Source organism: Gopherus flavomarginatus, chromosome 3 (assembly GCF_025201925.1).
Source record: "Gopherus flavomarginatus isolate rGopFla2 chromosome 3, rGopFla2.mat.asm, whole genome shotgun sequence".
NCBI lineage: Eukaryota > Metazoa > Chordata > Testudines > Testudinidae > Gopherus > Gopherus flavomarginatus.
Genome location: NC_066619.1, coordinates 17,339,501 through 17,361,668, shown reverse-complemented (window position 1 = coordinate 17,361,668; position 22,168 = coordinate 17,339,501). Strand labels below are relative to the sequence as shown.

The 22,168-nt window shown below is 47.2% G+C and overlaps 1 protein-coding gene across 2 annotated transcripts in view; it reads right to left on the bottom strand.

Annotated features, from left to right (window-relative positions):
• The window catches only part of ME2 (malic enzyme 2), a 49,656-nt gene extending 45,327 nt beyond the window's left edge, over positions 1-4,329 (bottom strand). For both annotated transcript variants that reach the window (XR_007773258.1, XM_050944718.1), the window contains exon 1: positions 4,233-4,329. The gene's annotated coding sequence lies outside the window, so the exon portion shown is untranslated. The remainder of the gene's footprint in view (positions 1-4,232) is intronic.
• Between the last annotated feature and the right edge of the window lie 17,839 nt (positions 4,330-22,168).

The window sequence follows — 22,168 nt, the reverse complement described above, 5'->3', positions numbered from 1 at the left end:
GAAAAAGTATTAATCTTTTTTTTGCACTGATTTCCATCCATTTTTGTTGTTGTAGTAACGAACATTGATAAATTCCCGGGAGAAATTAAATAAAATAAAAACTGAACACGAATCATAGCTCAAGTATGGAGGTTTGGGGTCTTTTGTTAACTAAATATGGCTGATCTTCCTAAGTATCTCTCTCTCTCTCACACATACACGCGCGCGCACACACACACACGCACTTCATCATTTTAGTAGACATAAAGCAAACTACAACTATGAAATTGGGCTAGTTCCAGGTCTGAATGCACTTCCCTTTAGAGGTCTATTGAAAAAAACAAAACAGCTTCCCTCCACCTAGCAGATTCCATCAGGGCTACTTCAGTTGGAGGAAAGTACTTTGCTGAGTATGAGATATGGGGCAATTTCCATGTGACTTAAGAGTGGCCTTAAATTACATACATGCATGTATGAGAGAGCTGAGAGTTCATATTTTGGAGTCAAGTGTTCTGGATCCTGACACTGATTCACTCTGACACTGGGCTAGTCATGTCAATGCTGGGTGCCTCAATTTCCCCAAATACAGAATGGGGATATTTTGGTACCTGTTGCAGAAGTTACAACACAATTTTAATTGACATCTTTAAAGTGCCTTGAGATTCTCAGATGAAAGAAGGTGCTAGAGAATTAGATTATACAATGCATTTGCAGATGCTGACTGTCTCAAACAACGATAGTAAATAGCTCATCTGAGACTGAGGTCTAATATTCACCTGTTTTTCCTTTATCATTGCATGACCAAATCAATCCAACAGTGGTTCTGTAACCTCCAACAAGGGAGGAGAAACGCTAAATCTAAAGTATTTATGTGGGGAACATGCCTCTGACCTACACAGCTTGAGACGTTCAGCACAGGAAATACCACCAGATCAATTAAAAAAATAGAAGAAGATTGCAGAATACATGTAGACTTAACTGCTTGTGACATTAGATATAAGCTAGAGTTCTCACAGTCCAGACTTAAAGAAATACCAGATCACAAGACTATGACTACACTACAGATCTTACAGCAGCACAGCTGTCTCAATGCAGCTGCACCGTTGTAATGTCTCCCATACAGCTGCTCTATGCTGACGGGAGAGAGCTCTCCCACCGGCATAACTAACCCATCCTCTGTGAGAGGCAGTAGTCATACACATCAACTTCTAGTTTTCCCTGAGGGTGCTGCACCCTTGCTCTGCCATGAAGCCCCACCACTACTCCACCTCAAGGCCCTGCCCTCCCTCCACCTCTTCCCGCCCCCACCTGCCGCTCATTGCTTTCCACCGTCCCCCAAGCCCCTCCCAGATTAGCTCAGTGGGGGCACCAAACAGCTGTAGCCGGCGGGTGCTGGGCACCCACTATTTATTTCTGTGGGTACTCCAGCCCCAGAGCACCCACGGAAATGGCACATATAGCAGTAGCCATGTCAGCGGCAGAGCATCTCCCACCAACACAGTGCTGTCCACACCGGTGCTTTTGTTGTTGAAACTTATGTTGGTCAAGGGGGTGGTTTTTTTCACACTCCTGACCAACAAAAGTTTTACTGACAAAAGTACTGGTGTATCGAAAGCCTATGTCTAGAGATATCAAGAGGCTCATAAAAGCTCTTCTCACCACATAATGTGAGAAAAGTCTTCAATAGAGTAACTGATCCAGCAGTTACTCTTCTGCAATTCTTAATACAATGATCTTGGGTTCTAAAACAGCCTTGCCTTGTCTCAATAGAGTTATTTTGTGGAAGGTGCTGTTCTGTTTTAGGGCTCAGTCCTGCAAAGGCATGTGCTTAACTCTACTACCATGAGTAGTTCCACTGATTTCAACGGGAAATGTCATGGTAGGAAAGTTAAGCACAGGCATAAGCGTGTGAAGGATTGGTGCCCTAGTTTGAAGAATTCTCATAAGGACTGTGGATAGTGAACTGCTCATGAGGCTTCCTTCAAGCATGAAGGGCCTTAACCCAGCAGAACCAGCATGGTTTCACTGCGAAAAGCCGGCTGGGGAGAGACAGCAAATTTCAGAACAATATTCTGAGTTATTCCCTGGGACTCTCAGCACTGAAATGGACAGGGGACACAGTGGGGAAGGAATGGAACAAAATCAGAGGATCCATGGTCATTACGCCATCCTGTTCCAGTAGCAGTTCCACTGCTACCCTACGCTTGGAAGAGAAGATACTTTTCTGCAGAAAAGCCCAGAACAGAGCCTAACTATTTGGGTTGCATGCTAAAATTAGAAGTAGCCTAAATAGCAGCAACATGGGAACGATTCATTGTTACAAGCAAGGCTCAGTCATTCCAAACATACTGAACAGCCAAATACTTCTTTTCAAAATGTGTTCCTTCCTGAACAACAAAGACTCTGAAAACACATACCTAAATTAGATACCATCTCATGCAACAGTTGGAATTGGTTCCCTCCATTGTTACTGTTGAAATGAAAACTTCTGTTGCAATCTAATAGAACAATTAATGATCATCCACCGAAGCACAGCATGCTATATATGCAACGACAATGGCTTTTAGAGCCTAGGAGCCCTAGTCATAGACTAAGGCCCCATTGTGTTTAGTCCTGTACAAACACAGAACAAAAAAGGACAGCCCCTGTCCCCAAGAGCTTACAATTTGTAGTCTCATCACAGTCTCGATTTATATGAGACAAGCTTCTAGTTTCTTGTCAGGTATCACCCAGCCATGACATATGACAGCAGCATATGTTATTTCCAAGGAGTCACGATGAGCATAGTTTTTATATATTAAAAACAGAGCATACCAAGCTCATGATCACACATATGTACATACACACATCAACAAAGCAGATGTTCAATTGTCACAATGGTAACATTTTTCTGGAACAAAGAATCATTCTTCTACCTTAGCTTCATCTAGATCATAAATGCAGTAGAGTTTCTTTTAACTGACTACCGGTTAATGCTATTACTTCACTTTCTCAATTTTACTCATACAGAACACAAGCATCTAAGCGAACAGTGTAATAATAAGATGAAATCTAACAAGAATGCAACAATGGCATTTCAAATCATCACTGACATTTATTTTACCAGACAGACAAAATTAAACCAAGACAAGGTCAAACCAAGGCTTGCAGAAGCTAATTCTAAAAATACCAACCAGCCTAACACTTCGTACTAAAATAATGCATCAGCATTTCCACTAATTATGAACGTTTACTTTCAGGGCTTTATGGCTCTGCCATAAAAATTCATTCCAGGTTCAATGTCAGCACACAAACTGTCAGCTCAGCGATAGGGCTTCAGATATTTTAACCGTATCTAAATGTCTTTTCACACTGGCCTGACTCAAGAGGTTTCTATTTACATTAGCAAAGTCTCGCAACTGATTAATTTGTCGTTTTCATCCTCACTTTCGCTGGAAAAAAGAACACATGAATAACCAACCCATTTTACTGTGTTAACATCCTACTTCTTGCTTCCTTTCATAAAAAGATTAAGTTGTTGACAAGGGAACCGCCTGTCGGGAGGGTGGGGGGGAACGGGGACACTCCTTTCCTGGCTGAGCAGAGGGAATATTAGATACCCGCAAGAGACACAGAAGACTGCAAGCAGCTCCCATAGTTACTCAAACGGTTTAATCTCAAGAGGCGGCATTTGAATGGAGTAGTTTGCAGGAAGTGGAGCGAGAACAAAGACTTTGTGAGCAGAAGGAACCGTACTCTTGCTAAAGGGGAAATAATTTTTAGTGCAATCTAATTGCAGAACCAATTTGCTCTCCAGAGGCATCTTGTGAGTAGTCATCCTTAGGCAGGGATGGTTTAGCAGTAGCAAGACACACAGAACCCTCATCATCCTACATCATTGTGAACATGATTATAGGTGTAGCAGCGATGCTCCTGTTATAACAGGACAGAGCAAGCAGGATTTATGATAACAGAACTGCTCCCTCAGAAGTGCTGCCTATAATGCTGGTATTTGTGAAGGCTGTGACTGCAATAGTAAATAACAACAGCCCAGGCTCCAGTTTAATTATAATCTTGACCACAGCCTGAACCAAACATTGTAGCTCTCACTGATGGCACACACCCATCAGGGAGCAGACAGGGCGCCCCAGAACAAGGCTCCTAAGGAGGAAGAGATTCAGGAAGGAAATGATCAAGAAATAAAGTCTTGTACAAAATGCCCCAAAATGAGGCCTTATTATAATGCTCTGAATATTGAAATGGAAAATAATTACCAGGGCAGGAGCTGCTACCTCTTCCTCCTGCTGCTGCCCTGTGTGATGCTGGCCCAGGACCTGAACCGACCTCGGTCTCTGCACCAGCCAGCAGCTCTCCTCCGCCAGACACCCTTCCCCCTCGGTGCCGTGCACGGAATGAAGCAGACAGGGCAGAGCCCGGGAGGCGCACTCCAGAGGGCGGGGCGTTCCTTCTGACTGACAAGTCAACTCAACTAGTGAGAGGTGGTGGATGGATGACGCTCCGCGACTGGGCTCCCGACGCCGCCGGCAGGGAGGTGGGGCTGAGAGAGGAAGGGAGCAGCTGCTGAAGATGCTAATAAGGCCAATAGGGACAGCCAATCAGCGTGCGAGATGAGCAGGGACACGCGGGGGCGGGGGTGTTTTAACCGCGGCTCCATGAAGAACAGACTCAGGGTGGGGGGAAGGCTGGTGGGGCTAGTTGCAAAGAGATGGGAAGGAGGAAAGGGGTGATTATGGGGTGGCTGGGGGACTGAGGTGGTGGCAGGTGGAAATGGGGCAGTGAGTGGGGGGACCTAGGACCTGAAGGGGTGCAGGAGATGTGAGACTAGGGCAGTAGTGTGGAGGGGCCAGGTGCCGATGGGATGGGGTGGGCTGGGCTTTACCCATGTTTCATGCTGAGCTGTGGGTCACGTGCATTGCACTCAAGCTGCACAAGGCCAAATGCGGGGTGCAGAGAGGGACACAGCTGCATGATTCACACAGGGCACTTAGAGCGCAGTGGGATTCCCACCCTCGGGAAGCACACCGCTTTCTTGGTTTCAGGGGGTTTGGTTCTGATGTAAATAATTTTTGATGCTACAAGAGAGAGACCACCACAGTGCATGGCATGTAGGGAACTTCAAGACTAAAGCAAGGGGCATTTGAGAGGTGTGATGCCTCTCCGGGTTCATCCAAACCAAGCCAGTTTTAGACGTAAGTCAGGCTGCATTGGGGTTGCCATACGTCCATATTTATCTGGACATGTCTGGCTTTTTAGTTCTTAAATCACTGTCTGGGAGGAGTTGTTAAATATCTAAAAATGTCCAGGAAAATATGGACATGTGATAACTCTAAGTCCAAAGTCCTGGGGCTGGGGGCACTTCCTGGGGCAGCCCCCAGCACCTGCCTGCAGGCAGGAACCTGCAGTGTGGGCAGCCCCTAGGCACAGAGGTGGAGGGGGTCTCCATGTGCTGCACCGGCTCCCTCCTGCCCAATCAGAGCTGTGGGGGCAGGGCTTGCAGGCGCCAACAGCTGGCAGAAAACCCTCCCGCGCCCCTCCCCGACCCAACCCTAGGAGCCAGAGGGACCTGCCCTGCCGGATGCTTCCTGGGAGCCGCCCCAAGTAAGCACCACAGGGAGTCCCCACTTCACCCCCTGGCAGGTCCCTGTGGCTCTTAGGGTTGGGTTGGGGGGGTGGCGAGGGATCTCTGCACGCTGCTGGCGCCTGCAAGCCTCTCTCCATGGCTCTGGCAGCTCCCATTGGCACTTTTTCTGGCCAGTGGGAGCCATGGAGCTCGCGCTTGTGGCAGGCGCAGCATGTGGTGACCCCTCGGCTGCCCCTAATCCTAGGAGCCAGAGGGCCTGTGGCAGGAGGGGTGAGTAGGCGAGCGGGGTGGGGATGAAGAGGCGAGCGGTGGGCAGCGAGGGTTGAGTAGGTGAGGGGTGAGCACGTGAGTGGGTGGAGGGGGGTGAAAAGGCCAGCGGCAGGCAGCGGGGGGTTGAAGATGTGAGCCAGCAGTGGGTGGGTGGGGGTGAGGAGGTAAGAAGCGGCGAGCCAGCAGCAGGCAGGGGTTCTCAGGGCGAGCATGGGAGTTTCGGGCAGGTGAGTGGCAGGTGGCAAGCGGTGAGTGGGGGACTGAGGTGGGATGCAGCAAGCCAGCAGCAGGCTAGGGGGTGAGGTGGGGTGCGGTGGTGGGGCCGAGAGGGGAGGGGCGGGACCTGGGGCAGAGGGGGGGTGGAGCATGGGGGGAGCAGGGGTGGACTGTGGGCAGGGCCGACACCGCCCTGTGGAGTGTCCTCTTTTTTGAATGTTCAAATATGGTAACCCTAGGCTGCATGTCTGTCACGGAGGTCGCAGAAGTCACAGATTCCGTGACTTTCCACGACCTCCATGACTTCTGCAGCAGCCAGTGTGGCTGACCCCAGGACCAGCTGTTCGTGTGGCCCCGGGACAGCAACACCGGCCACTGCTGGAGTGGCCCCCACAGCCAGGTGCTCGGCAGCCCTTCAGTTAGCTGCACTGCCTGGTGCAGGAGCAGCCCGGGGGCCAGCCCCACCAGCCACTGCTCAGGCAGCCCCGGCCCCAGGGACCATGTGAGCAACAGCTGGTGCTGCGGGCCCCGTGGACAGCCTGAGCAGCAGCCAGGGAGGCTGGCCCCAGGGGCCCCCCAGAGCAGCAGCTCCTGGGGTGCCCCCCAGTTAAGATTGAGCCAGGGGTAGTTATAGTAAAAGTCATGGACAGGTCACGGGCCATGTATTTTTGTTTATTGCCTGTGATCCCTCCATAACTTTTACTAAAAATACCCATGACTAAATCATAGCATTAGATGTAAGCAATGGTTTGGGGGCACAGCTGCCACCTGCATGGGTGCTCCAGGGCAGAAGACATTCCTCCAAGAAACAGCATATTAAATACAGCCTATTGTTAAGTGAATCTTAATCATGGAAGGCCAGGGTCCCATGGCCCAACAAAATTAGACCTATCCCAGGGCATGGAGGAAGAAGGGCTGTGGAGAAGGATGGGACCAGAAATCAAAGAAGTTGGGATTCAGTTGGGGGCTGTTCTCTGTTGCTTGCTTCTGTTTGAATTTAGCATGTCACGGTATTACGCATGAATGAGCTGGGACACATCACAATGCACAGCACAATAGTGAGCTACATAAAAAACACAAGGGTTAGCAAATGACAGAAGCAGGGCTGTAACTAAGACAGGGCGAGAGGGGCAGCTGCCCAGGGTGCAGAGCCAGAGGGAATGCAAAAAAAGGGAGCAGCGCAGGATCGGGCCCAGCACATCAGTGTCCCTTGCAGGATTGGGTCCAGCAGCATCAGCCGGAGTCGATGGACATAGTTTGGGCCAGGGGCGGTTTTGCCCCCCCAAAACAGAGACCCAGCCCAAGAAGGGAGGGTGCCGCACAGAACTACTTCTCCTGCCAGGACACTACCTCCTGAATCCTAGTGAAGCTGGTCAGCTTCCCCTTCTATGTGTGCTGAGTGCCCTGTATGGCCACCATCCTAACAGCAAGTACCTGTAGGGAGCCAGGGGGCAAGGGATGAGGGAAGACAGGTGTGGTGGGGGGGAAGGAAAGGGATAGGGGAATGCGCCAAGGGGAAAGGGATGTGGGGAAGGAGGATACAGGCAGAGGACAGTGGGGAACGGGGTGTGGGAAAGAGAAGGAGATGGAGAATGCGGGGAGGGAAATGGGAGCTGCAGGCAGCATTACCTCAGAGCAGCAGCAGCTGGGGCTCCCCTTTTACGCCAAGCCATTCCGCCCCCAGCACTGGCAGCTCACCTCCAGTGAGGTACCCCTTCTAGCACCCTCCAAATAGCCCTTCAAATACCTCCTGCCGCTCCTCCTCCCTGCACCGTGTCCTCTATTTGGGAACTTGAAATATGGGGTCATTCTTTTCTCACAGCCTTGGTTTCTGGAGCTGGTAGGAGCAAGTCCACCCTGCCAGCAGCCACCTGCTCCCAAGGCCTGGGCTGGGGGCTCGCAAAGCTGAGCACAGAGCGTGGGCTGTGTGACTGCAAGCCCAGCAGCCATGGGGCTGCAGCAGGGCAGTTAAGGGGAGCAAGGAGCGTGGGGAGACTGACCTGGCTGCAATGGCAAGACCCCAGGTGGTGACTGGGGTGTGACCGCACTGCTGAGAGGCAGGTGCCCAAGGGGAATAAGTATTGCGGGGAGCGTCTCATGGCAGCCAGGCTGCATGGGCAGGGGATGGCTCCAGGGTTCCTTCGGGGGCGAGATAAGAGCGTATCTGGGAGACAGCTCAGAGCTGTGTTGCCCACCCTGCCTGCAGAGCACCCCCATGCAGAGGCAGCTTGGTTGAGGAGCAGGGCACGGAGGGCTGCCAGGCAGCCAGCCGGCACCCAGGCTGCCACAGCACAAAGAACCAGGGGCCTGAGTGGGCCGGGTGGCTCCCACCAGCTTCTGATCTGTCAGCTCTTGGCAGGAGGTGATGGTTTTCAAACTAAGGGATGCATCCCCCTAGAAAGGCATGCCCCACAGCTTTGAAAACATCTTTGCTAAATATGAGGCAGAAATCTAGGAGGGGTCACATGACTCCATGTGAAACCCTGTGCATTGCCTCTCGGGGGCACAAATATGATTGCTTGCCCCAGGCTCTAAAATGTTTTGTTACAGCTTTGGACAGAAAGGCAGCATGTGGCAGGCCAAACACTGTGGTAGTAGGGCCCACTGGAGAATCGCAACACAAAACTGCACAGCAGTTCTTCCAGCCCCTTTCACAGAAGAGAAAATATACTTTCCCCTATGCCATAGGGGTGATTGGCTTGAGGGCCAGACACAGTATGAGCCACCACTGCTCAGACCATCTGGAGCCACTTGGTTCTCCTTTTCCTGGGGACTTTTACCTCTCCAGTCTGATGCTGTGCAGCTTTGTTAAAGTTAAAAAATGCAAAGCTATTAATATTGTCATGGTAGCTGTGATGACTCAGATGGGTAGGTATGCGAATAAGCACTGTGTAGTTAAGTGAGGCAGAGTTGCTGTAGTAACAACTGTAATAAATATGTATGCTACAACCCTGTTTAATCAAAGCTCCCTCTTCTCCTAATCATGATTTTGAGCTCTGTTGTGAGTTACATACCCAGCTGCTTCCTCCTTCTCTCCCCTCTATTTACCAATATGGCTTTGATGACCCTGAAACATTTTGGATAAACACAGTATGGAAGATGTAAACCAAAAAAACTTGTTATAGTAACATGAAAGTTCAAGGCTGCATGTCAGGCTAAGACAGCTTGAAGGAGAGAGATTTAAAAACATTTATCCTCAATGGGCATAAATCAATGTAGCTCTATTCATTTCAATGGTGCCATGTCTGAGGATCTGGCCCAATATAAGTGAGGAACATTTGATCATGCACTTGCAACCCCTTCTGACTTGGTATTGTCCACAAACTTTATAAGTGTACTCTCTATGCCATTATCTAAATCATTGAAGATATTGAATAGAACCAGACACAGAACTGATCCCTGTGGGACCCCACTCGATACGCCCTTCCAGCTTACTGTGAATCACTGATGACTACTCTCTGGGAACAGTTTTCCAACCAGTTATGCACCCACCTTCTGGTAGTTTCATTTAGGTCATATTTCCCTAGTTGGTTTATGAGAAGGTCATATGAAACAGTATCAAAAGCTTTACTAAAGTCAAGATATAAACATCTGTCACTTCCTCCCTATCCACAATGCTTGTTACCCTGTCAAAGAAAGCTATTATGTTGGTTTGACATGATTTGTTCTTGACAACTCCATGCTGACTGTTACTTACCACTTTATTATCTTCCAGGTGGAGCAAATTATTAAGCAATCAATATGCACACATTGTCTTTCTGGGTACTGAAGTTAAGCTGACTGGTCTGTAATTCTTGAGTTGTCCTTATTTCCCCTTTTATGGATTGGCACTATATTTTCCCTTTTCCAGTCCTCTGGAATCTCTCCCATCTTCCATGATTTTTCACATATAAATCGGTAATGGCTCAGATATTTCCTCAGCCAGCTCTTTGAGTATTCTAGACTGTATTTTATCAGGCCCTGGTGACTTGAAGACATCTAACTTGTCTAAGTAATTTTTAACTTGTTCTTTCCCTATTTTAGCCTCTGATCACCCATTTTCATTGGCATTCACTGTGTTAGACATCCAATCACTACTGTCCTTTTTGGAGAAAACTGAAAAAAAGTCATTTAGCACTTTTCTGCCATTTCCACATTTTCTGTTATTGTTTCCGTCCCCCCACCCCAATTGAGTAATGGGTCTACCCTCTTCTTCTTCTACCCTCCTCTTGCTTCTAATGTATTTGTAGAATTTTTTTTGTTGCCCTTTATGTCTCTAGCTAGTTTAATCTTGTTTCATGCTTTGGTCTTTCTAATGTTATCCCTGCATACTTCTGTTATTTGTTTATAGTCATTCTTTGTGATTTGGCCTAGTTTCCACTTTTTGAAGAATCCTTTTTGAAGTTTCAGACCATTAAGACAGGGTGGTCTCTTGCCATACTTCCTATCTTTCCTACGCAATGGGATAGTTTGTTCTTGTGCCCTTAATAATGTCTCCTTGAAAAACTGCCTAGTCTCTTGAACTGTTTTTTCCCTTTAGACTTGCTACTCTTGGGATCATAGAATATTAGGGTTGGAAGAGACCTCAGGAGGTCATCTAGTCCAATCCACTGCTAAAAGCAGGGCCAACACCAACTAAATCATCCCAGCCAGGGCTTTGTCAAGCCGGGCCTTAAAAACCTCTAAGGATGGAGATTCCACCTCCTCCCTAGGTAACCCATTCCAGTGCTTCACCACCCTCCTAGTGAAACAGTGTTTCCTAATATCCAACCTAGACCTCCCCCACTGCAACTTGAGACCATTGCTTCTTGTTCTGTCATCTGCCACCACTGAAAACAGCCTCGCTCCATCCTCTTTGGAATCCTCCCTTCAGGTAGTTGAAGGCTGCTATCAAATCCCCCCTCATTCTTCTCTTCTGCAGACTAAATAACCCCAGTTACCTCAGCCTCTCCTCATAAGTTCCAGCCCCCTAAACATTTTCGTTGCCCTCCACTGGACTCTCGAATTTGTCCACATCCCTTCTGTAGTGCGGGGGGATGTGGAAGCAATACTCCAGGTGTGGCCTCACCAGTGTCAAATAGAGGAGAATAATCACTTCCCTCGGTCTCCTGGCAATGCTCCTACTAATACAGCCAATAAATATGCCGTTAGCCTTCTTGGCAATGAGGGCACACTGCTGACTCGTATCCAGTTTCTTGTCCACTGTAACCCCCAGGTCCTTTTCTGCAGAACTGCTGCGTAGCCAGTTGATCCCCAGCTTGTAGCAGTACATGGGATTCTTTCTTCCTAAGTGCAGGACTCTGCACTTGTCCTTGTTGAACCTCATCACATGTTATCTTATCTACCCACTCCTGGAGTTTGCTTAAGTCTGCTTCTTGAAATCCATTATCTTTATTGTGCTGTTTTCCTACTATTCTTTAGAATCACGAACTCTACAATTTCATCACCATGTTCATCTAAGCTGCCTTCCACTTTCAAATTCTCAACAGGTTCCTTCCTGTTTGTCCAATTTAAAACAGCCTCTCCCCTAGTAGCTTTCTCCACCTTCTGAACTAAAAAATTGTCTCCGGTGCATTCCAAGAACTTGGATAATCTGTGCCCTGCTATACTATTATTTTCCCAACAGATGTCTGGGTAGTTGAAGTCCCCCTTCACCATCAAGTCCTGTGTTTTGGATGACTTTTTGTTAGTTGTTTAAAAAAAGCTTCAACCTTGTCTTCTTCCTGGGTAAGTGGTCTGTAGTAGACCCCTACCATGACATCACATTTGTTTTTTTACCCCTTTTATCCTTACCCAGAGACTTTCAACAAGTCTGTCTCCTATTTCCATCTCAATCTCAGTCCAAGTATATACATTTGTAATATATAAGACAAACCTCCTTCCTTTTTCCCCTGCCTGTCCTTCCTGAGCAAACTGTACCCTTCTATACCAATATTCTAGTCATGTGTATTATCCCGCCAAGTGTCATAGTTGTGTTTATTAACTAGCATTTCAAGTTCTTCCTGCTTATTCCCCATACGTCTTGCATTAGTATACAGACAACTAAGATACTGATTTGATTTCCCCCCTACATTCTCTCTTTTCTCTCCCTCATCCCTGCTATAACAGCCCATGCTCCCCCCAGATTCCAACCCTTCTCCCAGGTCTCCATGTTCTTGACTTACCTGTGGGCTTGACTTACCTGTCACCTGCCTCCATCAAACTTAGTTTAAAGCCCTTCTCACTAGGTTAGCCAGTCTGTAGCCAAATATGCTCTTCCCCTTCCTTCCTCCATAGGTATAGTCCATCTCTGCTTAGCAGCCCTTCTTCCTGGAACAGCATCCCGTGGTCCTTCCTGGCCACATGGTCCTCGCAACCAGGCATTCATCTCCAATTAGTGAGATGTGGCAGGTCCGGAGTCTAAAACTCACAGCAAAAACCCTTCATAGAAGAGAGGAGTTAGGGGTGCTGTTTCACTCATATACCGAACGCAGGCTGCACTGGTGATGCCCCACATAACTCATTAAATCATTGCTATCTTTATGTGATTTTCTAAATTGTATATAATGAAAAAAATAGTCCCCCTCTATGGCTTTTGAGCTCACTTTTTGTGCTCAACCCAGCAGCTTATTTTGGCTTCTGTGACGGTGGTGGCATTAGCTTTATTATTGCAAGAGACTTACTGGCCCCTTAGGCATCTTTGGACTCTTTCATCCCAGCTGACCAGACTTCGCAAACCCATATGGTCTTCAGAGGACTAGCCCCTCTCAATTTCACAGCTCATAGATCCATGCTGACAACTTAAAGCCAGAAGGGATCATTAGATCATTTGGGGATTGGTCCTGCTTTGAGCAGGGCGTTGGACTAGATGACCTCCTGAGGTCCCTTCCAACCCTGATATTCTATGATTTCACTAGTGCTTTTTATGTAGCCTGTTCTAAAACTAGGCAAATATCTAGATGAGTTGATGTACCCCTGGAAGACCTCTGTGTAACCCCAGGGATACACACACCCCTGGCTGAGAACCACTGCATTAGATTATCTAATCTGACCTCCTCTATATCAGAAACTCCAGAATTTCGTTGAAGTACCCTGCATTGAACCCAATAACTAATGTCCGACTAAAGCATATCTTCAAAAAAGGCATCCCAGTCTTGATATGAAAACATCCAGAGATGAAGAATCCACCTCTTCCCTTGGTTGTCCATTCCAGTGCTTAATCACCTCACTGTTAGAATTGTGCTCACTAAGGCATTTTCTCTAGCTCTTGAATCATATTTGTGGCTCTTTTCTGTATCCTCTCCCATTTTCCAACATCCGTTTAAAAATATGGATCCCAGAACCAGATGCAATATTCCAGCATCAGGCTCATACTGCAATGCACAGAGGTAAAAGCCATCTCCCTACTGTTCACTTGAGGGCCAGGGATAGAATCCAGGCCTCCTGACTCCCAGTCCCGTTCTCTTTCCAGTAGGCTGCACTACCTCAATATCACAATGATAAATATCCCTCATAACAGAGAGCCTGATGATTTGTACGTACCACCTATATTTAATGTGTTACAGTGAATTTCATATCAGTACCCTGAAGAGCAGAATCTGGCTCACAATCTCTCGCCCCACAGTATTACAGCCAGGCTTCACTCAGAACACAAAGGACAAACCAGAGAAATTTTTAAAATACTACTACTTCTTTACAGCTGTTGAAAAGCTGCAGTAAAAATATAGAAGTGAATAAGAGACTGTTTTTAGTACAGATACATGAACTTTTATCTACATCCAAATCTAAGGAAGATGTCTTACTGTTTAGATATGGGCAGGTGAAAGGACAAACAAGCCATTTTATCTCTGAGCAAAGAACAAACACCAAATGGCGAAAGTTACCATCCTTTGGTAGCAGTCACATCCTTCGCTGTCCCTGCTCAGCCAAATGGGTTGAGGTTTAAGCAGTCCCCTGCTTAGCCCCTTCCTCTGATTTTAAAACCAGCCTAATCATGATAGCTAGAGATGAGGCTAATTTCCCTCCTCATGCATATTGTAAAACTGCAGCAAAAACTGCATGGTAAAGGTGGTAACTGCCTTTGCATTATGTGCCTGAGTTTGACTGCCCTCTGCCCTGTAACGTTGCCAAAACAAAATTACTTTGCTTAAAATGGATCATGTGTGATCTTCTGCCACAGGAGGATTTGCGGGGTTAAATTTGACATGGAGTTCTTGACAGATGAGTGTTTTAAAAAAAAATCAGAGGTATGTTTCACTTTGGTGCAAGTCTCCTAAACTGCTTTTGGCCTGTCACGTCTCAGAACCTGTTTGGTTTACAAGTTTGAATGATTAGTATTGGAAGGAGTGCTGATACCCTCCGCCAATAGCTCAGTGGTTAGGGCACTCCCTGGAAGGTTCCAGCTGCAGGTTCAAATTGATACTTTGCCTGATTCAGAGCAGCAACTTCACCCCACATAAATGCTCTACCCACCAGCCTGTTGGGGGATGTTGCTTGAAGATGTTCCATGCTGTATGAAATACATAAATATTCACTGGGCCAGCAAGAAAATGGGAATGTTATGATAGGCCAGCAGTTAGGGCACTCAGTGGGGAGGTGGAGACCGGCATTCAAGACGCTGCTGTAAATGAGTTAGAGGGAGAATTTGAACCCAGGTTTCTCACCCATGCTAAGCAATGCCTCGACTATTTGGTATAAGGGGGAAGTCCTGCTGCTATCTGTCTTTTGTGCAGGCAGGCATGCTCAGCACACACCTGCAGGCAAGATAGGCAGGGAAGTGCCTAGCTTGAGAATTCTACTGGGGCATAGGTGTGTTAGGCCATGAGTGCGGGGACTGAATTAGATGACCTCTTGAGGTCCCCTCCAGTCCTACAATTCTGTGATTGTAGGTGCCTAGCAGGTTGGTGGTGTCAGGACTTTGGCAGCTCTGCACATAGCCATTGGCAGAAACTTGGGGGATTTTATGAGTGGAAAGAGGTGCCAACGGACTTTAGGCAGCAGCTGAGTGGTGGTTCTGTGAATGCCGGTGATGCCTAAATGTAGGCCTTAGGCACGTAACGGGGCAGTTAGACAATTAAATGCCCCTTGTGAATCCAGCCCTTGGTGTGCTTAATATAACATCTCTTGCCATAAAAGAAGAACAAATATGTAACTTTGATCACTTTGCTTGTTACCTTCAGTTGGAATTTTTGGGGCCCAGCACCTCTTAAAGATCAGGCCCAATCTCCTCATCCACTTCTGGAAAAGCGCCTAGAAGCCAGTGGAAACTGCTGCAATAAAATTAATACTATTAATAATTTGATGATCTGCAGGTAGTAACACCTGGGCTGGAGGGCCTTTTTCCATCCATTGAAGCTATGCAAAGAAAACTTGTTTCTGAGCTAAGTATATGTGATTCTTAGACCCATTAATTTTTACAGCATTAAAAAATGCAGATGGTAGAGAGGGGGATGACTGCCCTCTCCTGTTCATTTGGTATATGATAGCCCATGATTTTCATTCTTTTACTCCACTTGATTGAAGCGGATATTGACAAGAAGATGTGAGGAACTGGGGGGTGGAAAGCATGGGGAAATAGTTTTACTTTGTGTAATGGCCCATCCACTCCCAGCCCCCCCACTGCCAGTTCCTCACATCTTCCTCTCAATTGCTGGAAATGGGCCATTTTCATTACCACTACAAACAGATCTTTTTCTCTCCTGCTGATGATAGCTCACCTTAACTGATCACTTTCCTTATAGTGTGTATGGTAACACCCATTGTTTCATGTTCTCTGTGTGTATATATATATATATATATATATATATATATATATATATATATATATACCTACTGTATTTTCCATTGCATGCATCCGATGAAGTGGGCTGTAGCCCATGAAAGCTTGTGCTCAAATAAATGTGTTAGTCTCTAAGGTGCCACAAGTACTCCTGTTCTTTATAAGCTCAGAAAGTTGACAAGGCTGGGGGCGGGGTTGCTGGAGCAGCAGAAGCCACAATCTCATCTCAGCTCTGGGTGATTCACAGCCTGGTGCAGCCTGAAGAGTGTGTGACAGACTTGGTGGGAGTCAGGGGATGAATTGAGTGAGTACATCCCTGCTATAGCCTCCACCTGCAGGGCTACTACAGAGCCTCTCAGGAAACTAAAGCGGCCCTCTCCTGAAGAGGGATGAACGTAGCCCTGCCCATGTACAGCTGGGTACACTTTGCACAAGTTGTAGTAGTGTCTGCCACTGCTGCCACTTGCTGAACAGATGTGGGGTGTGCTGGCTGCTGAGAGAGCAACCTTTAGAACAGCATAGTGGACAGGACTTACACTCCAGGTATTACTTACAGCTCAGGTTCTTCGTCCAAAAACATCATGTGCCAGCTCTCTGTGTTCTAGGGCAACATTTAAAGACAGATGTTAAACAAACAAACAAAAGCTTTCAAGGTTCTGGCTTTTCCTACTGAGAGCCCCAGGCTGAGCTCTGGACAAGGAGTTATGGTAAAAAAGTTTAGGGACAGATCCATACTGAAAAGAAACTTTCTGGTAGGGATAGTAGTCAGCATCAGCTGCTTCCAGGGAGGTGCAAGAAGCAGTTATGGGATAACCAGCTCCCACAGACAGCTTCTTCCTGACTCCCCTGAGCTAGAGGTGGGCTCGTGCCCTGAAGCACTTGTTTAGAATTGTGCAAACTGGAGCAGCCCCTCGGAAGCAGGGATTATCCACTCCACTGAAGACATCGGGAGAGGAATGCAAACTCAGTTCATTAGAGTCACTTCTTCCATCATTCTGTGCAGCTTCCCTAGACTACATGCTGCAGCTCTCTACATAAGAGCAGCCATACTGGGTCAGACAAAAGGTCTATCTAGCTCAATATCCTGTTTTCTGACAGTGGCCAATACCAGGTGCCTCAGAGGAACGAACAGAACAGGAAATCATCAAGTGATCCATCCCGTCACCCATTCTCAGCTTCTGGCAAACAGAGGCTGGGGACACCACCCCTGCCCATCCTGGCTAATAGCTATTGATGGACCTAGCTTCCATGAACTTATCTAGTTCTTTCTGAACCACATTATAGTCTCTGAACCTTCTAACAGAGCAACTGTCAGCACTCCAGGGGGACATCCCTCTTCTGTTAACTACTGCATACAAAAAGCACAAACACCTACAATGATACTTAGCACTTTTCTACCATTGATGAATTCTCACAATGTCCCTGTGAGCTAGTTATGCAGTTTAGCCCTATGAGGAAACTGCAACAAAGAGGTAAGGGGTTTGTCAAGAGCTACAGAGGGAATCAGTGACAGAGCTGGATTAAAATTCAGAGGGTCTTCACTCCTTGCTGGGGCTCAGACCAATACAGCACATGCTTCTCCCCATAAATAAGGCACTTAACAGCACGGGATGTTTCAAACAGAGTTACTGTGGAAGGGATCACACAGATTTCCTAGATTTTAAGCAGGACTGGAGCCAGTGAATAGTCTAACAGCTGAGTTTCACACAGGAAGATCTTTTTCACTGCCTATTATTATCAGAAAGCTTTGAGACACTCTCACAGAGCTGGGACCAGGCATTTAGGTTTTGTGAAATACAGCAGTTATAAACTCTAGTGTTAATATATGCAGGCTTCTGCTATATGCAAGATCAAGCCATTAGAAGCTACGTTTCCCTTCCTGTTCCAACTTCAGAGGACTCAGATACTGATCCTGTGTCCCACAATGCATCAGAGCACTCACATGTACAAATTAAAATCAATGGAATTACCCTTGTGCTTCAGAAGGTCTGCCAACATGCTTAGAGTAATACGGACATGCTAAAGTGCATTGTTGGATTGGACGCATGGGGTCCAAATCTGCAAGACACAGTGTGCCCTCTTACTTCATTCAGCAGGAGTAGAGCACATTTAGCACCTCACAGGGTCAGAGCTGTGGTTTCTGCTTACTATACACAGGTCTGCTTCAGTTGTATTTCTCATCTCCCAGGTGAGCCCCAATACTGGCCACAGTCTCACCCTTCAGTTCTTCTGCACATCATAAGTGATAAACAAATAAAAGGAAGAAAAATATGTGCATGTGCAGGCCTTTCCCCTTGATAGGGGGTGTTCCTGAGCATCAATTTAAGAAGTTTTCCATGTGGGTTTGGCCTTTGGTTTTCAGTCAAGGCAGTGCAGTAAAAGTCATAACTTACACCAGATCACCAGCAGAGGGCAATCATTCCTCACCTCACATCAGCAGCTGAATTACTTACTGATGGAAAAGTTAAAGCAGCCTAAAATTCGCCACCCGTAATCCCAATCTCAACTGAGACGCATGGTTCCTCTTCCCACCTGTTCAGTGAATGGAAGAAAATTGCCCTTCAGTGCTGACAGTAATATTTCTTATAGCTCACTCAGGCGAGCATGCTCTAGAATGAGGTGTTCCTGCACATCCAGCCTCCCAGACACCTTTCTGATTCAACCGGCCTCCAGCACTCAGGCCTGCCTCAGTGACCCTCTGCCCATAGCTTCAGACATTCTTGTTTCAAATTGATACTGCAGCACGTGCATCCTAATTGCCTACCTGTGCGTCCGGCCCAGGGACAATCCTGTTGCTTGATAAGTAAGGGTTGCGTTTTGAGCAGTTTACAGTAACAGAACACAGATACAGCATTTTCCCATTCTCAGAAAATTTTCAATTGACACTTAGCATGACTGTTGAAGAATATCATTACCTGGCTGTTGTGTGCTAAAAGAATAATATGCACAGTAAATGCAGTGTCACTTGTCAAATACTAACCTGTCTTGCAATGCTCGGGGTAAGCCCAAATATGAAAACTCCTGTTGAAGCTGGAAAGAGTGTCCAGTGGCAAGGGCCCTACTCTAGGAATTAAGAGACCTGGCTCCAATCTCCTGCTCTGCCACAGACTTTTTACGTGACCTTGGGCAAGTCACTTAGCCTTTCTCTGCCCCATCTGTAAGAGTGGGGATAACAGTACTTCCCACATCCCAGGTGTTGTGAGGATAACTACATTAAAGACTGTCAAGTGCTTTGAGATAGGATTAGAGCCGATACTGTATCAAGATGGTTTTCGAGATTGCCTGAACAACAGAGCTTGATGAAATTTGCTGCTTTGGGTCTTTCTTAGCCTGGAAGGTCTTGCTTAGAATAGAATCTCTCTGGGACAGGGACTAGGTATCCACAGGAATGTGGGAAGCCTCTAGCATGTACCAGATTGCAAATAAGTACTACAGCTACTAAAAAACTGACTCCAACCAAACCTCCAGATCCGAGTGCCCCTAAACTTGGAGTGTGTTTGAAACCCAAATCCAGATACAAATGTTGCAAGTTATAAGATGAACCAAGGCTCCATATCCAGACACTCCTGAAATGTGAGGGGTTCAAAACTGGGCCTGCGTTTTGCTGCCTGAGCCCATGTGTAGTTTCAGTTTGCATTGGGCTCATTTCCCAGATTATCATGTGCAAACTGCGAAATTCAAAGCAGAAAGGGAGTACAACCTGCCACATTCCACCTGGCTGCGGAGAGTGGGGGAGACAATACTTGTCTTTGCTATAGAGGGGTGCAGACTCCCTGAGGCCCCACCTGGGCTCCCTAAGAACCTTGTGATAGTTTCAGGCTGGTAACAAAACATTCCCACAGCTGCAATATGACCAGCCAAGATTTTTAGCCTAGGCTCCTAAGTCCATATTTAGGGACCCAAATAAGTGGGCTGATTTACAATGTGTGCAGCTGGGGGGCTCCATAATTCTGAAAATCTTGGCTACAGTCTTTCTACATACAAACTTCCTACTGAGAACAGTGGGTGTTACCCAGGTGCAAACAGTGCAGGATTAGGCTTTCAAAATGCTTGTTCAGATGTTTTGCTAAAATATGCCCATTCAATCCTTTATCCACTGTAATGGCCTGGTCCAGCATGATGATATTGGCAGGTGTCATTTTCTCTCATGCACCAAAACCAGCTCTTGGCCAGACATGCTATCCAGCAGTTCTTCACTAGGGCTTTAGTGTGACCTCTCCTGGAATATTTTGAAATAGAAAAATAGTTATTGACAGATAGGAAAGTTAGTCGTCGATTTATAGTATGGTTGGGGGCTGAAAGAGCAAAATTATAGATGAAAGAAGAGTCTGGGCACCTCCTTATTGTAAAGATACTGAAACTGGAGGAAGTTCAGGAAAAGGCAACAAAGGTGATCCAGAGGGCTAGAAAACATGAGTCAGAAGGGAAGATTAAGGGCATGATGTATGTGTGCAGTATATATGTGAGCAGGGAGGGACACGGTAACAGGGTACCTGAAAGATGCAAATACCAAGGAAAGAGGCATAGGCGCAATCACCAAGGAAAGAGGCATAGGCGCCAACTCCATGGGTGCTCCGGGGCTGAAGCACCCACAGGGAAAAAATTAGTGGATGCTCTGCACCCACTGGCAGCCAAGCTCCCCTCCCCCCACCCGAGTGTGCCGCATCCCAGCCACTTTGCCTACCTCCCAGTGCTTCCCGCCCAGCCACTGCCAAACAGCTGTTTGCACGCTTGGGGTGGGGGGCGGAGGCACGGGAAGGTGGTATGCTCAGGGGAGGAGGTAGGGAAGAGATGGGGCCGGGGCTTGTGGAAGGGGTTGGAATAGGGGTAGGGAGGGGGCAGAGTTGGGGCAAGGACTTTGGGGAAGGGGGTGGAATGAGGCAAGACAGGGATGGGAAGAGGCAGGGCAGGGGCAGGGCCTCATGGAAGAGGTGGCATGGGGGTGGGGCCGGGGCAAAGTGGGTGTTGAGCACCCACAGAAAACGGGAAGTCGGTGCCTATGGAAAGAGGAATTATTTAGTGTCGTCCATGGGGAAACAATTCCCAGTTATGCGATGAAATTAAGGATGGGAGAATTTTGGCTGACAGTCACTGGAAACTGAGAGGGCTGTGCTCCCAATGGAAACCTCACATAAAAGCAATGGAGTACATGCTGCAAGGAACACTCCTGCATTGGCAGAGAGAGAGACGACAGGAGCTAGCTGGTCTTCCCCAGCTCTGCTTCATGAGAGCTATTCCGTATGGGCAGCGATTAAGATCTGCACTCTGTCTGAACTCTGTAAAGCCACAGGCGAGGAGTAATTTAAATCAATGCTCTCTGCTGTCCCCTCCATATGTTCAATGCATGTCTCTCTGTGAGGATACAGCTTAGTTGCTCAGGGACTCACAGAACGACATTTCCGCATTGTCTCAGACTGAAGCGCAAGTTTGCTTTGGCCCAGCAATGATGTCATGCAAACACGCTGTCATTGCCAGTGCTCTGCAGAGACCCCTGACCCTGCGCTCCATCCTCAGGCACAACTGCCTTTCACTCCCGCGGGAGTGAGGAATGCAGGGTCAGAATGTAGCTGTGCACGCTCAAAGCAAACATTGTAAATAAGAGCCCCACTAGACTGAGTTGGGGGTGGTTGGAGCACGGAGACAGCATTGGCCAGTGGCCAGAGACTGCAAGTCAGTTAGACTTGGGTTCCATGTAGGGTGACCAGATATCTCGATTTTATAGGGACAGTCCCGATTTTGAGGTCTTTTTCTTTTTTATATGGGCTTCTATTACCCCCACCCTCATCCCAATTTTTCACATTTGCAGTCTGGTCACCCTAGTTCCATGGCTCATTTGCCTGCTGATTTGCTGTATGATCTTGAGCAAGTCATCTTCCTCTGCCATTCAGTTACTTCCTCCATAGAAAGTAGGAAATGAAACTACCTCAACCTCTGTAACCCACTGAGATTTCCAGAGGGGATGTACTCAGGATTAAAGGTAGAAGCACCCAGGTTAGTGCAGTAATTGCCTTGTTTTGCTACAGCTGCAGCCTTTACAGTCCAGTATGGCTAAATAGCACAGGATTGATTTCCTTAGGTTTGCTGCTATCACACACACACAAAAAAGATCTATTCCTACTTCCCTGTCCTCCCAGGAAGGACAGATGTAGGTGATTGAATAAGTGAACCATGTAGCATCTCTGAATTGCTTTATGCCTTTTCCCATGGGTGTTCTCTCAAGTTTCATAGACATTTCTGGAGACTAATTTATCCACACACCAGGTATGGCACAAGTGCCCTTGCACTGCCCCAACTCTGCTTAAAAGCCCCAGGCATCTAGGAATGAAAGCGTCATTAATTCTCCATGGCCTGTTCAGTATTGATCACTAGGCTACGACTGCTAACAT